This window comes from Hyperolius riggenbachi, chromosome 1 (assembly GCF_040937935.1).
Source record: "Hyperolius riggenbachi isolate aHypRig1 chromosome 1, aHypRig1.pri, whole genome shotgun sequence".
Classification (NCBI taxonomy): Eukaryota; Metazoa; Chordata; class Amphibia; order Anura; family Hyperoliidae; genus Hyperolius; species Hyperolius riggenbachi.
The window spans coordinates 33,190,281-33,207,846 of NC_090646.1; positions in this window are offsets into that span (position 1 = coordinate 33,190,281).

Sequence of the window (17,566 nt, forward strand, 5' to 3'; positions counted from 1 at the left end):
TTATTACAAAATGAACTCTCCCTTATAAGTACAATTGAAATATCATGGCTTGGAAGAATAGCCGCATACAAAATGCAAACGTTACCAAAACTGCTCTACATTTTTAGAACAGTAAATATCCCTGTGCCCAAAAAATTCTTCAATGATGCTACCGTAGAAAAACAGTTACCAAATATATCTGGAAAGGAAAAAAACATAGAATAGCATACTCTACCCTTTTAATAAGCAAAGATGAGGGAGGAATAGCACTACCTTGCCTAGAAACCTACTACAATGCTTGTCTGCTTGACATAGCTTCTGAATGGTGGAAAACACCCATAAAGAAAAAATGGGCACTATTCGAAGCAAGCATTTTACAAAACCGACCCATCCAATATATTTTCCTACTCTTTCTAAATTAACCTATTAAACAATCAGAATACCCCACCATCCAGGCCACCTTCCTAGCATGGCGTTTTTTTCAAATACAAAACTTAACCCTTCCCCTTGGGGACGCAGAAGAGGCGATACGGCGGCTAATCGAGCCGCCGGATCGGAGACTCATCTACGCATGTAGATGAGGCTTTACACCGATCTGCAAATAAAACATCTAAACTCTCAAAGCAGCTTAATACCGCCTACACTCCCAAACACGATTTTATCCAAACTCAACTCACCTCATATAAATAAAGGAGGTATTTCCCATTGGTATAAAGAAATTATTCAATCCACTCAGGGGAATACTGAAAAATATGCAAACAATTAGAGTACAGACTTCTCCATTCAAATATCAAAAGACCTGCTTACCCAAGCAATTAAACAAACCAAAAAATTCTGTACAAGATTATTATGAGATGGTATTTAACACCCAGACGTTTAGCTAATTTCTCCAAAGACATTTCCCCTCTCTGCTGGAGAAACTGTGGACATGTAGGTACCCTAGCTCAAATCCTTTGGGAGTGCCCCTTGATCAAAAACTACTGGAAGTACATTTTCTATGTCATCCAGGAATATACCCATATTCACACACCCTCAAACCCAGCCCTTGCCATCCTTCATGTGGGTATAGAGGATTTTCCGCATGTGTATAGACCCACAGTCTTACATATTCTTTGTGCATCAAAACATCTAATTTTATCAAACTGGAGAACCACTGACTAGAGATGGTCTGAACGGTTCGCCGGCGAATGGTTCCCGGCGAACTTCCGTGGTTCGCGTTCGCAGAGAACTGCAAACTTTTCCGGAAGTTCGGTTCGCCCCCATAATGCACCATTAGGGTCAACTTTGACCCTCTACATCACAGTCAGCAGGCACATTGTAGCCAATCAGGCTAAACTCCCTCCTGAAGCCACTCCCCCCCTTATAAAAGGCAGGCACCGCCGGCCATTACACTCACTCGTGTGCCTGCAGTAAATAGAGAAGGGACAGCTGCTGTAGACTCTCTCATAGGGAAAGATTAGTTGGGCTCTTGTAAGCTTGTTAGCTTGCTCCTTGCTGATTCTTATTGCTAAAATAGTACCCCACAACAGCTTTTTTGAGAGCTAATCTTGTTCTTGTGATCTATTTTTTTTTCTGTGTGTGTCCCACTGACACTTGTGTTGCATAGACAACCTTGATAATTCATACTGTGTGTGCTACTGCCAGCCAGGCCCAGCACATTCAGTGACTACCTGTGTGTGTGACAGGTGCACATTGTAATACCCATCACTGCATACATCTACCTGTTGTTCACTGTGCAATCACCCACCTATGTGAGCGCACACAGTGTCACTGTGCCTGTCCGCTACCTGTCTGTGTGTGACAGGTGCACATTGTAATACCCAGTACTGCATATACCTACCTACCTACCTACATGTTGTTCACTGTGCACCCACCCACCCACGTGAGTGCACGCAGTGTCACTGTGCCTGTCCGCTACCTGTCTGTGTGTGACAGGTGCACATTGTAATAACCAGTACTGCATATACCTACCTACCTACCTTCCTGTTGTTCACTGTGCACCCACCCACCTACGTGAGCGCATGCAGTGTCACTGTGCCTGTCCGCTACCTGTCTGTGTGTGACAGGTGCACATTGTAATTCCCAGTACTGCATATACCTACCTACCTACCTGTTGTTCACTGTGCACCCACCCACCTACGTGAGCGCACGCAGTGTCACTGTGCCTGTCCGCTACCTGTCTGTGTGTGACAGGTGCACATTGTAATACCAATTACTGCATATACCTCCCTACCTACCTGTTGTTCACAGTGCACCCACCTACCTACGTGATCGCACGCAGTGTCATTGTGCCTGTCCGGTACCTGTCTGTGTGTGACAGGTGCACATTATAATACCCATCACTGCATATACCTACCTGTTGTGTTCAGTGCTCACACCTCATCACTGCATATACCTACCTGTTGTGTTCAGTGCACCCACCTACCTACGTGAGCGCACGCAGTATGATATACCACTCCATGCATACCTGTTAACTGCACCTGTGTGAATGCACATTGTATTAGTCAAGTCAGTGCATACCTTTCACTTCATTCCCATCGATATGGGCAAAACGGACAAAACAGGCAGAGGTAGAGGCAGACCCAGAGGAAGGCCACCCGGCAGGTCTGTGCGAGGTCGTGTTGATGTGATTTAGTGCGGCCCTCGACCAAAGTACAGTGCTCTGAAGAAGGCACGTGCCATCAACTCCCAAGATTGTCAGGACGTGGTTGACTATTTAACACAGGACACCTCATCTTCCGCAGCCACCAGCGCTACTACAAGCACCACATCCATTGCATTTGACACTTCACAGGAGTTAATCTGTGGGGAATTAACTGATTCACAGCCATTATTGTTACAACCAGGTAAAGGCGCTAAGCAAGTTACACCACCTCAAATGTCTGAGTTAGGCGGCGACACTATGGACGTAACGTGTGAAGATGATGAAGTACCTGCTGTTGGTGCAGTTTTGGAGGTGTCTGAGGCAAGCGAAGCTGGGCAGGATGATTATGATGATGACTATGATACGGATACCACGTATGTTCCCAATAGAGGAGATGAACAGGGGGACAGTTCAGAGGGGGAGTCAGAGAGGAGTAGAAGGAAACGAGTTGCTGAAAGAAGCAGGGGGAGCTTTTCATCAGAAACAGCTGGTGGCAGTGTCTGGCACCACGTATCGCCACCTATGGACAGCCAGCCAACATGCCCTTCAACGTCAGCTGCTGATGCCACCATAGTGCCATAACCCCAGGGGGGGGGGGTCAGTGGTTTGGAAATGTTTTAATGTGTCTGCCTCAGATTGGAGCAATGCCATTTGTTGTCTCTGCCTCCAAAAATTGAGCCGTGGAAAGGCCAACACTCACGTAGGGACCAGTGCCTTTTGAAGGCACCTGGAGAAAAGGCACAAACTGCAATGGAAAGAGCACCTGAGCAAAAGCAGCACCCAAAAGAAAAGCCACCCTCCTTCTCCTCTTCCTCTTTCAGGTGCAGCATCTTCAGCCGCTTTCTCCCTTGCACCTTCACAGCCACCCTCCTCCACTCCGCCTCTGCCCTTGTGCAGTTCCTGTTCCTCTGCCCACAGCAGCCAGGTGTCCGCAAAGGAAATCTTTGAGTGGAAGAAGCCAATTTCTGCCAGTCACCCCCTTGCCCAGCATCTGACTACTGGCTTGGCGGAACTGTTAGCTCGCCAGCTGTTACCATACAAGCTGGTGGACTCTGACACCTTCCGTAAATTTGTGGTCATTGGGACACCACAGTGGAAGATACCAGACCGCAATTATTTCTCTAAAAAGGTGATACCCAAACTGTACTGTGAAGTTGAGATGAAAGTGGTGTCATCTCTGGCACACAGCATTGGGTCAAGGGTCCACATGACCACGGATGCCTGATCTGCCAAGCACGGTCAGGACAGGTACATAATTTACACAGCCCATTGGGTCAACCTGGTGACTGATGGCAAGCAGCAGTACGTGGCTGTGCAGCGGACCAACTTGTGACACCTCTACGGCTTGCAGGCAAGCCTCCTGCCACCTCCTCTCCTCTTGCAACATCCTCTTCGCTGTCATCGTCCTCCTCCTCCTCCTTGGCTCAACTCTACTGGTGCTGCAATCTCCTCTCCAGCTACACAGCCCCATCTCCCAAGGGCCTATGCTGCATACCAAGTATGACGGTGTCACGCCATCTTAGACATGTTTTGCCTCAAAGCGGAGAGTCACACTGGAGCAGCTCACCTGGCTGCTCTTAACAAACAGGTGGATCAGTGGCTGACCCCGCACCAGCTGGAGATTGGCAATGTGGTGTGTGACAAATGGCAGCAATCTCCTTTCCGCTTTGAATTTGGGAAAGCTGACACATGTACCCTGCATGGCACATGTGCTGAATCTAGTAATTCAAAGATTTGTGTCAAAGTATCCAGGCTTAGAGGACATCCTGAAGCAGGCCAGGAAGTTGCGTGGGCATTTCAGGTGGTTTTACATGGCCATGGCACACTTTGCGGACATTCAGCAGAGAAACAAGTTGCTGGTGAGACGCTTGATATGTGATAGCCCAACTCGCTGGAATTCGACCCTGGTCATGTTTTCTACAATTTCAGTAGAAGGACAAAATCTGGGGAGATGGGGATGTTCTGCCCCAACAACTGGACACTTATGCAAAATGCATGCAGACTCATGTGGCCGTTTGAGGAGGTGACCAACCTGGTGAGTCGCAGTGAAGGCACCATCAGCGACTTGATCCCGTACGCTTACTTCCTGGAGCGTGACATGCGTAGAGTGGTGGATCAAGCTGTGGAGGAGTGTGAAGAGGAACAGTTACAGCAGGAACAGTTGTGGGAGAAATTTACATCAGAATCAGATGTTTCCTCAACACCTGTGGCAGCACAGAGGGGGAGAAGGAGGAAGAGTTGTGTGGGGAAGAGGCATCAGACTCGGATGATGAAGGTGTTTCTTTGGAGGAGGAGGTTGCGGCGGCAGAAGAACAACAACCGCAGCAGGTGTCACAGGGGCTTGTGCTGCTCGACATTCCAGTGGTATTGTTCGTGGCTGGTGGGAGGAGGAGGACTTAGCTGACATCACTGAGGAAGAGCAAGAGGAGATGGATAGTACGTCTGCATCCAACTTTGTGCAGATGTCATCTTTTATGCTGTCCAGCCTGTTGAGGGACCCCCATATAAAAAAACTCAAGGGGAATGAGCTGTACTGGTTGGCCACCCTACTAGACCCTCGGTATAGGCACAAAGTGGCGGACATATTACCAACTCACCAGAGGGCAGAAAGGACGCAGCGCACGCAGAACAAGCTGGCAACTATGCTTTACAATGCGTTTAAGGGTGATGTCACAGAACAACGCAATAAAGGTACCACTGCCAATAATCCTCCTCCCATGTCCACACAGGCAAGGACAGGACGCTCCAGCGATCTCATGGTGATGTCGGACATGCGGACATTCTTTAGTCCAACACCTCAACTTAGCGCTTCCGGATCCACCCTCCACCAATGCCTGGACCGGCAGGTAGCTGACTACCTGGCCTTTAGTGTGGATGTAGACACTGTGAGCAGCGATGATGAATCCTTGGACTACTGGGTGCGCAGGCTTGACCTGTGGCCAGAGCTGTCTCAATTTGCCATCCAACTTCTCTCTTGCCCTGCCTCAAGCGTCCTGTCAGAAAGGACCTTCAGCGCAGCTGGAAGCATTGTCACTGAGAAGAGAAGTCACCTAAGTTACAAAAGTGTTCAGTACCTCACCTTTATCAAAATGAATGAGGCATGAATCCCAGAGGGCTACTGCACGTCCGAAGACTAAGTCAGTCCCCACACACAGCATCTCTGCCTGCACGCCGTGTGACTGGCTGTCTTCCCCAAGACTAAGTCGCTCCCCAAACAGCACCTCTTCCCACAGGCCGATTGACTGCCTTCTCCGCCACCACCAACAGGTTCCAGGACTCCAGGCGGATTCCTGAATTTTTTTAGGACGCTGCTAGCAGCGACCGCTATAATAATTTTTGTGGTGCGTGTATATGCCTGCCTAATTTTTCTGGCTGTACTGCGGCTGCAACAACAAAAGAAAAGGCATGTACATGTGCCCATTCCCTTTCTTGATCATTACCTTGCTGCAGTGAAGGGGCTTGCGTAACACAATGAAGCAATGACCGCCACCTATATGAGTGTCTCGGGGGATGGCACACCAAAGATAATAAGGTTGTTGCTTCATTGTGGACAGACCAAATTTGATCATCTGGACAGTCACTGTTCTGTCATTCAGCTACCTCAGCCCGGCGACCATATGGGCTGGAAAGCCGCCATTACCTGCACTCTCGTCATGGAGTGCAGCAGTCCAGCACGGCCGTCACTACACAAACAGCTGTTTGTAGTCACTGCATACCTTTCACTGCATCTTTGACTGCACATTGTATTATACCTGGCAGTCAGTGCATACCTTTCACTTGAATGGATGGCAGACTTGCCCTCCATAACAGATTCTCATTACAGGTAGTACAGTCTATCAGTGTCATATACAGCAGGGCCTCGAAAGCCCTCCTTTTGGTCACTACCTCAGTATGTGCATGCCATGCCTGCTGCCTTCCTTGGATGTGTGGTAGCCATTCCTGCTCCTTTTCCCACAGCGTGCCTGCTGCCTTCCTTGGATGTGTGGTGGTGGCAGTCATTTCTTAGGCTCCCACTCGAACCAGGATTCCCCAGCCATTACCCGTGGTCACTCACAATGGCAGACTTGCCCTCCATAATAGATTCTCGATGCAGGTACTGAATAGCAAGCAGAACAAGTATTTAAAGAATAGATGTAAGCTTTAACAATGGTAGAGAAAGAACCATTGAAAGTTAATAAGGCAGTCAGACATTACCTTACATCACTGAGTGAGGAAGAGAAATCTCGCCATGGTGTGCACCAGTCCAGCACGGCCATCACTACGCAAACAGCTGTTTGTGGTGCGTTACACAGTGAATTTGGTGTGTCAGTGTGAAGCAGTACTCTAATTACACTCCCTGATTGATGTATACACATGCAAGATGTTTTAAAGCACTTTAGGCCTGAAATTTAGAATTCAATGTGATTTCTGCCCTTAAAACGCTGATTTGCGTCAAATCCAGATTTTTCCCCGGGACTTTTGACGTGTATGCCACTCTGCCATGCCCCACTCCAGGTGTTAGACCCCTTGAAACATCTTTTCTATCACTTTTGTGTCCAGCATAAATGTTTCTGGTTTTCAAAGTTCGCCTCCCCATTGAAGTCTATTGCGGTTCACGAAATTTCGCACAAATCAAACGTTTGGCGAAGGTTTGCGAACCCGGTTTGCAAACCTAAAATCAGAGGTTTTGGGCCATCTCTACTTGCAGGCAGGCCTGCTGCCACCTCCTTTCCTCCTGCTACATCTTCTTCGCTGTCGTCATCCTCCTCCTCCTTGGCTGAGTGCCAGTTCAACTCTACTGGTGCTGCGATCTCCTCTCCAGCTACACAGCCCCAGCTCCCTAGGGCCTATGCTGCATGCCAGGTATGACGGTGTCACGCCATCGTAGACAGGCTCCCCTGGCTGCTCTTAACAAATAGGTGGATCAGTGGCTGACCCCACACCAACTGGAGATCGGCAACGTGGTGTGTGACAACGGCAGCAATCTCATTTCGGCTTTGAATTTGGGAAAGTTGACACGTACCCTGCATGGCACATGTGCTGAATCTAATAATTCAGAGATTTGTGTGTGAGTGCCCAGGCTTACAGGACGTCCTAAAGCAGTCCAGGAAGGTGTGTGGGCATTTCAGGCAGTCTTACATGGCCACGGCACGCTTTGCCAATATTCAGCGGAGAAAAAAATTTCCGGTGGGGTGCTTGATCTGCAGAATTCGACTCGCTGGAATTCGACCCTCCTGATGTTCAACTGCCTGCTACAACAGGAGAAATCCATCAAACAGTATCTCTACAACTACAGTCAAAGGACACACTCTGGAGAGATGGGGATGTTCTGGCCGAAGTACTGGACATGCAAAATGCCTGCAGGCTCATGCGGCCATTTGAGGAGGTGACAAACCTGGTGAGTCGCAGTGAATGCGCCATCAGTGACTTGATCCTGTATGCTTTCTTCCTGTAGCGTGCCATGCGTAGAGTGGTGGATCAAGCTGTGGAGGAGCGTAAACAGGAACAGTTAAAGGAACAGGAGGAAGAGTTGTGGGATCAATTCTCAGCAGAAGCAGATGATTCCTCAACACCTGCGGCAGCACAGAGGTGGGAGGCGGAGGGGGAGGAGGAAGAGTTGTGTGGGGAAGTGGAGCCAGATGATGAGGAAGGTGTTGTTTTGGAGGAGGGTGAGATGGCTGAAGAACAACCACAGCAGGTGTCGCAGGGGGCTTGTGCTGCTCAACTTTCCCATGGTGATGTTCGTGGCTGGGGGAGGAGAAGAACTTACCTGACATCACTGAGGGAGTGCAAGAGGAGATGGATAGTATGTCTGCATCCAATTTTGTGCAGATGGCATCTTTCATGCTGTCCAGCCTGTTGAGGGACCCCCGTATAAAAAAACTCAAGGGGAATGAGCTGTACTGGGTGGCCACGCTACTGGACCCTTGGTATAGGCACAATGTGGAGGAGATGTTTCCAAATCACCAGAAGGCAGAAAGGATGCAGCACTTGCAGGACAAACTGGCAACTATGCTTTACAGTGCGTTTAAGGGTGATGTCACAGCACAACGGAATAAATATAGCAATGTACAGAGGCCCCAATAGGATAAAACACACTAAAAGGTTTAAAAATATTCGGGTGGTGGTCAGGGATGCTCAAATTCGGCTTCGGGAGATATCCGGATTTTTGCTATCCGGATATCTCCCAGTAATGCTGTGCGGGCTGGGCGGGGGGGGGGGGGGGTCAAGCTTACTTCTCTGACGTCTTCTTCGGTCGTCCCTCGGCGCCTCCCACGATGCGCTCCATGCCCGTCACGTGATTACAAACACTTCCTCCTTCAACCCGGAAGGAGGAAGTGTTTGTAATCAGGTGACCGCCGCTTGGAGCGCATCGTGGGAGGCGCTGAGGGACGACCGAAGAAGACGTCAGAGAGGTAAGCTTGACCCCCCCGCCCAGCCCGCACAGCATTACTGGGAGATATCCGGATAGCAAAAATCCGGATATCTCCCGAAGTCGAATTTGAGCATCCCTGGTGGTGGTGGTGGACCAACCGACCCAAAAACAGACTTGATGCATTACTGGGAGATATCCGGATAGCAAAAATCCGGATATCTCCCGAAGTCGAATTTGAGCATCCCTGGTGGTGGTGGTGGACCAACCGACCCAAAAACAGACTTGATGCTGTCGCTTAAGTCAACAACAATTTATTTACATACTCCGAGAACAACTGCGACGCGTTTCACGGGCAAGATCCCGCTTCTTCAGGCATTAATCAACAGGAGTATCACACTACAATGCAAATGACAGAGATAACACCAAATCAGAACGCTGCATATGTACACATGTATATGGGACATTAATGATATTGGTATAAAGTATATTGCTTAGTCTGATTGACGTTTCAGTGATAGTAAAATATATCCTTACATATCAAAAAGTGTATATGAGCTTACTGTGCCAAGGATAGGGTGGGTTATGGCGGTGGAGGGAGGAAGGGAGAGGAGTGGAATAGGTTTGGGAACAACTCAACTGTGGGGCAGAGCGAGGGAACACATTGTCTATCAAACCGTGTTGTAGCAGGCGGGGAAGTTAAAAGGATAGAGAGAGGAGAACAGGAAGATACAAGGCATATGGTAGATCCCAGATTATTAACATAGCGGAGGGAAAAGTGAGATGAATCATTAACCAGACCTGCATGGGGACCAGATAGTTTGAAGTCACTTACCAGCTTTAGGTCCCGATAAAGTTTGGCACCTCTGTGCTAATCTGCCTGCTCAGGACCTGTTAAATAGCCGGAAGTAAATTGCTCAGTTGGGCCTAGGTTGAGGAGTGGGCGTGGTGGCTGGTCGCTGGACGCCCACTCCTCAACCTAGGCCCAACTGAGCAATTTACTTCCGGCTATTTAACAGGTGCAACAACAGCTGCAACAACAAAACAAAAGGCATGTACATGTATCAATTCCTCTTTGTGATCCTTGCCGTGGTAAAGGGGCTTGCCTATCACAATGAAACAATGACCGCCGTCTATATGAGTGTCTCGAGGAAGGGGGGGGGGGTCGGCACACCCAAGATAATAAGGTCGTTGCTTCATTATGGACAGACCAAATTCGATCAGCTGGACAGTCACTGTTGTTCTGTCATTGAGCTACCTCCGCCCGGCGACCATATGGGCTTGAAAACCACTATGGCCTGCACTCTCGTCATGGTGCGCAACAGTCCAGCACGGCCGTCACTACACAAACAGCTGTTTGCGGTGCATTACACAGTGAGTTTGGTCTATCAGTGTGAAGCAGTACTCTAATTACACTCCCTGATTGATGTATACACATGCACGATGTTTTAAAGCACTTTAGGCCTCCAATTTAGCATGCAATGTGATTTCTGCCCTTTAAAACGCTGCTGTGCGTCAAATCCAGATTTTTCCCTAGGACTTTTAGCGTGTATCCCACACCGCCATGCAAAAAAAAGGTGTTAGACCCCTTGAAACATCTTTTCCATCACTTTTGTGGCCAGCATAAATGTTTCGAACCGAAAATCAGAGGTTTGAGCCGTCTCTAGCGCCTAGCTTGATTTTTTTTTTCTGTGACAATCGGGAGGAGCTATGGACTGCCTGTTTCTCCTCATTTCTGTGATCCTCATCTCCCCTGGGTCTGACTCGTTATGGAGTGCGGGGAGAGGAGCGCCACCACAGACTGGTAATCATGGCGGCTCGCAGGTGCCAGGGACGGGCAGACTGAGCCAGGGATGGATTCAGGAGGTTTGCTGAGCCACCCTGGTGGAAGCAAGGGAGCGTGCCTGTGTGACCAGGCACTGCACGGAAGCCCTGGCCAGTCAGATGGTGACTGCTTTTGGAGGCTGTCCAGCTGCTGCTGTGCTGGGGCTCCGCTCAATCAGAGAACATGGCTGGCAAGGAGCCAGCCCCGGGACCTATTGGAGGCATGCAGGAACAGAGACCTGGAGTGGGTGAGGAAGCGGGTAAGCACTGACAACATGCAGAGTGGTGATAATGGCAGCCTTATCCCTCTCCACAATTCCTGTCCTTTTGGTCATGCCGAAGTGGTCAATCTCCTGCTGAGACACGATGCAGATTCCAATGTCCGTGACAAATGGAATTATACCCCACTCCATGAAGCTGCCATAAAGGGGAAGATAGCCAATTAACTCATCTGTTATTTTTGGATATGTGAGGAAACTGGAGCGCCCAGAGGAAACCCATGCAGACACGGGAGAACATACAATACAAACTCTGTACAGATAGTGCCCTGGCTGGGATTTAAACCAGGGAATCAGCACTGCAAAACAAAAGTGTTAAGCACTATACCACCATGCTGCCCACACATAGGTACAGAGGAGGACACAGGAGGACAGAGAAGAACACAGGAGGAGGACAGAGGAGGGGACACGGGGTGACACAAGAGGTACTGGGGGGCAAGAGGTAGAAGGGGAACATAATCATTGTGGGGTTAGGATCCAGAAGATTCCCCTGCACCACGGACACACTAGGTTTGGTATATTTTTTTTTCCCTGATTTTTGTCCTCTAAATCTAGGTGCGTCTTATGGTCCGAAAAATACGGTACAACTAAAATTGTATAACTGCTTTAAGGCAAACCAAGAGTGTGGATGGGGCTCTCTTTCTCACACTGTTTCTCCTGGTCCATCGTCTATCTTAGCTTATTAATAGGTGCCAATATCTCAGCAATGACACATTCTTATGAAATGGCCAATACTAAGCTAAAATCTCTATCATTAAAGTCTGGATTGGAGTAGAAAAATCATCTGAAACTAAGATAACTTGTCTTAAATTAGTCAAAGCTTGTGTAGATTTTATTGTTCATATCTGATATTATTAAGCCAGTGCTTTGTTCTGCAGCTGAGCCTGTAGATGTAAATCAGTGACACATAATATGTATATAAGGTGCTGGTGACTGTGTGTCCCCATCCTGTGCTGAGGATGTGCAGAGCTTCTGGTGACAAGACTGTGTGACAACATCTCCTGGTGACAAGACTGTGTGACAACATCTGTTGGTGACAAGACTGTGTGACAACATCTGCTGGTGACAAGACTGTGTGACATCTGCTGGTGACAAGACTGTGTGACAACATCTGCTGGTGACAAGACTGTGTGACAGCATCTGCTGGTGACAAGACTGTGTGACATCTGCTGGTGACAAGACTGTGTGACAACATCTGCTGGTGACAAGACTGTGTGACATCTGCTGGTGACAAGACTGTGTGACAACATCTGCTGGTAACAAGACTGTGTGACAACATCTGCTGGTGACAAGACTGTGCGACATCTGCTGGTGACAAGACTGTGTGACAACATCTGCTGGTGACAAGACTGTGTGACATCTGCTGGTGACAAGACTGCGTGACAACATCTGCTGGTGACAAGACTGTGTGACAACATCTGCTGGTGACAAGACTGTGTGACAACATCTGCTGGTGACAAGACTGTGTGACCACATCTGCTGGTGACAACACTGTGTGACCACATCTGCTGGTGACAACACTGTGTGACAACATCTGCCAGGTGACATGAGCTGGACACCTTTACACTCTGTCTCTATTTTGTTGACACTTTCTCTCCCTGCCAAATACAATGGAGCAGTGAGAAGCCACACACTTTTCACGTCTTGTAGAATTGATGCTATAAAGCCTTTTTTTGAATATGAATACCATGAAAAAAGAGACTTCATAATAGCAGGATTGATCTCTGCTCACTCTGGCACCCAGCCGTTTATCATTGACAGCAAATATTCTAAACCAAATTATTTGTGTCAGAGGTAAGTCTATACAATGTTGTCTAGATTGAAATAAAAGTGGTTGAAATCTGTCACAATGTCTGTGGTCTGCACCAGCCGAAGTCTGTTGGATTTCTAAATGAACTGTAAAATTTTAGGCTCTTCCCCATGGCTACTTGCCCCTATGTTCATTGAGACCTCCTATTGCATCACTCTAACTACCAGTAACCACTTTTTTCATTTTTTGTTTGTGCATTTTATCTGAGTGTGTGGAATCACAGCACAGACAGTAGATTGAAGCCAGGTGCTCGTTTTCTCTGTGTTATCTTTGTTAAAAAAACATAATTTAACCACTGGAAAAACAAAACAGAAAAGCACACTGGTATTCTACGGGATCTATGGGCAGAACAACTCAAGGGTACCTGAAACCTCAGGGTACCTCAAGGCTCTGTCCTCGGTCCCCTCCTCTTTTATATCTACATGTATGGCTTTGGTAACTTAATCAACTCATTTGGCTTTCAATACCACCTATATGCTGATGATACACAACTGTACCTCTTGGCCCCAGACCTTAACTCCCTCCTCACACAGTTTCCCGACTGTCTGCCCGTTATATCCTCTTTTATGTCCTCTCACTTCTTAAAACTTAATATGAATAAAACAGTACTAATCGTCTTTCCAACATACAGTGGTGTGAAAAACTATTTGCCCCCTTCCTGATTTCTTATTCTTTTGCATGTTTGGCACACTTAAATGTTTCTGCTCATCAAAAACTGTTAACCATTAGTTAAAGATAACATAATTGAACACAAAATGCAGTTTTAAATGATGGTTTTTATTATTTAGTGAGAAAAAAAAACTCAAAACCTACATAGCCCTGTGTGAAAAAGAAATTGCCCCCTGAACCTAAAAACTGGTTGGGCCACCCTTAGCAGCAATAACTGCAATCAAGCGTTTGCGATAACTTGCAACAAGTCTTTTACAGCGCTCTGGAGGAATTTTGGCCCACTCATCTTTGCAGAATTGTTGTAATTCAGCTTTATTTGAGGGTTTTCTAGCATGAACTGCCTTTTTAAGGTCATGCTACAACATCTCAATAGGATTCAGGTCAGGGCTTTGACTAGGCCACTCCAAAATCTTCATTTTGTTTTTCTTCAGCCATTCAGAGGTGGATTTGCTGGTGTCTTTTGGGTCATTGTCCTGCTGCAGCACCCAAGATCGCTTCAGCTTGAGTTGACGAACAGATGGCTGGACATTCTCCTTCAGGATTTTTTGGTAGACAGTAGAATTCATGGTTCCATCTATCACAGCAAGCCTTCCAGGTCCTGAAGCAGCAAAACAACTCCAGACCATCACACTACCACCACCATATTTTACTGTTGGTATGATGTTCTTTTGCTGAAATGCTGTGTTACTTCTACGACAGATTTAACAGGACACGCACCTTCCAAAAAGTTCAACTTTTGTCTCGGCGGTCCACAAGGTATTTTCCCACAAGTCTTGGCAATCATTGAGATGTTTTTTTAGCAAAATTGAGATGAGCCTTAATGTTCTTTTTGCTTACAAGTGGTTTGCGCCTTGGATATCTGCCATGCAGTCCGTTTTTGCCCAGTCTCTTTCTTATGATTGAGTTGTGAACACTGACCTTAATTGAGGCAAGTGAGGCCTGCAGTTCTTTAGATGTTGTCCTGGGGTCTTTTGTGGCCTCTCGGATGAGTTTTCTCTGCGCTCTTGGGGTAATTTTGGTCGGCCAGCCACTCCTGGGAAGGTTCATCACTGTTCCATGTTTTTGCCATTTGTGGATAATGGCTCTCACTGTGGTTCGCTGGAGTCCCAAAGCTTTAGAAATGGCTTTATAATCTTTACCAGACTGATAGATCTCAATTACAGTACTTTGTTCTCATTTGTTCCTGAATTTCTTTGGATCTTGGCATGATGTCTAGCTTTTGAGGTGCTTTTGGTCTACTTCTCTGTGTCAGATAGCTCCTATTTAAGTGATTTCTTGATTGAAACAGGTGTGGCAGTAATCAGGCCTGGGGGTGACTACAGAAATTGAACTCAGGTGTGATAAACCACAGTTAAATTATTTTTTAACAAGCAGGGCAATCACTTTTCACACAGGGCCATGTAGGTTTTGAGTTTTTTTTTCCTCACTAAATAATAAAAACCATAATTTAAAACTGCATTTTGTGTTCAATTATGTTATCTTTGACTAATAGTTAATGGTTTTTGATGAGCAGAAACATTTAAGTGTGACAAACATGCAAAAGAATAAGAAATCAGGACCACACCACTGTATCTGTCCACCTCTTTGCCTGATATTACAATAAATGTTAATAACACGCCTATAACTTCAATTCCCAAAGCACGGTGCTTATGGGTAATATATTTTTTCCTCTTATTTATTCCTCACATTAACTCCCTAACCAGCTCCTGTCATCTCCAACTCAAAAACATAGCACGCATCTGACTTTTTCTCAGTCAGGACAGTACATGCTCTTATAATATCTCGTTTGGACTATTTGCAATATATTGCTTGGTGGACTTCCAACTAACCAACTGGCATTCCTCCAGTCTGTACTGAACTCTGCTGCTCGTCTCATTCATCTCTCTTCTTGAACTTCCTCTGTGGCTCCCCTCTGTCAAGCTCTTCACTGGCTACCAGTTAACCAGAGGGTCTAGTTCAAACTCTTAACCCTAACCTACAAAGCTCTCCACAATCTCTCTCCCCTGTACATCTCCTTACTAGTTTCCAGATACCAACCTACCCACAATCTCAGATCTGCACATGAGCTTATTTTCTCCTCTTCTACAATTACCTCCTCACATTCACATGTACAAGACTTCTTATGTGCCTCACCCCTCCTCTGGAATGCCCTTCCACTGCACATCCACCACTCTTCCACCTTTGAAATCTTTAAATACTCCCTCAAAACTTTTTCCAACAAGCATATGTCTTAGGCCATGTACCATTCAACCTCGTATCTAGTTCTACTCCTCACTAAATAGCCTAATCATGCACTGCCTGTGTATACAGTGGGATGCAAACGTTTGGGTAACCTTGTTAATTGTCATGATTTTCCTGAATAAATCGTTGGTTGTTACGATAAAAAATGTCAGTTAAATATATCATGTATGAGACACAAACACAGTGATATTTGAGAAGTGAAAAGAAGTTTATTGGATTTACAGAAAGTGTGCAATAATTGTTTAACCACTTGAGGACCACAGTGGTAAACCCCCCTAAAGACCAGACACATTTTAGCTAAAATGGCCACTGCAGCTTTAAGGCACAGCTGCAGGGCCGCACAACACAGAACACGAGTTATCCCCCCCCCCTTTTCCCCCCACAAACAGAGCTCTCTGTTGGTGGGGTCTGATTGCCCCCAGTTGTTTATTATTTTTTTAAATAAATATTTATGTTGTCATATTTTATTTAAAAAAAAATTTTTTCTACTGCCTCCCCCAGCCAGCCTCCCTCCCTCCCCCAGCCAGCCTATCACTGCCGATCGCTCTCTTGTCCCCCAGAGGGACAGCCGTGTCACACAGCTGATTGTAAATAGACGGTGACCATGCCGTCTAACAGTCTCCCGAGCGGCAATAGCCACTCAGAGACTGAAGAGGGGGCGGGGCTCTGCCCCCCCGAGCATGAGATGTGCGCACAACGTGCGCACAATCGCATACAAATTAGAGCCCCAGGACTTGATGCCAATTGGCGTTGGGCGTTCCTGGGGCTGCGGCCGTGGCCACGCCCATTGGCGTGGGGAGGTCGTGAGGTAGTTAATTAGGATTAAGCAGGTGCATAAATTTGGGCACTGTCGACATTTTATTGATTCCAAAACCTTTAGAACTAATTATTGGAACTCAAATTGGCTTAGTAAACTCAGTGACCCCTGACCTACACACACAGGTGAATGCAATTATGAGAAATAGTATTTAAGGGGGTCAATTGTAAGTTTCCCTTCTCTTTTAATTTTCTCTGAAGAGCAGAAACATAGGGGTCTCTAAATAACCCACAAATTACCTGAAGACAAAGATTGCTCACCTCATGGTTTAGGGGAAGGATACAGAAAGCTGTCTCAGAGATTTCATTGTCTGTTTCCACAGTTAGGAACATATAAAGGAAGTGGAAGACCACAGGTTCAGTTCAAGTTAAGGCTCGAGGTGGCAAACCAAGAAAAATCTCAGATAAACAGAAGCGACGAATGGTGAGAACAGTCAGAGACAACCCACAGACTAGCACCAAAAACCTACCACATCGTTTTGCTGCAGATGGAGTCACTGTGCATCGTTCAACCATTCAGCACACTTTACACAAGGAGATGCTGTATGTGAGAGTGGTGCAGAGGAATCATTTTCTCCGCCCACAACACAAACAGAGCTGCTTGAGATATGCTAAAGCAAATTTGGACAAGCCAGCTTCATTTTGGAATAAGGTGCTGTGTACGAATGAAATTAAAATTGAGTTATTTGGGCATAACAAGAGGTGTTATGAATGGAGGAAAAACAACACAGCATTCCAAGAAAAACACCAGCTACCTACAGTAAAATATGGTGGTGGTACCATCATGCTCTGGGGCTGTGTGGCCAGTGCAGGGACTGGGAATCTGGTCAAAATTGAGGGACGCATGAATTCCACTCAGTATCAGCAGATTTTGGAGACCAATGTCCAGGAATCAGTGACAAAGCTGAAGCTGTGCTGGGGTTGGATCTTTCAACAAGGCAATAACCCTAAAC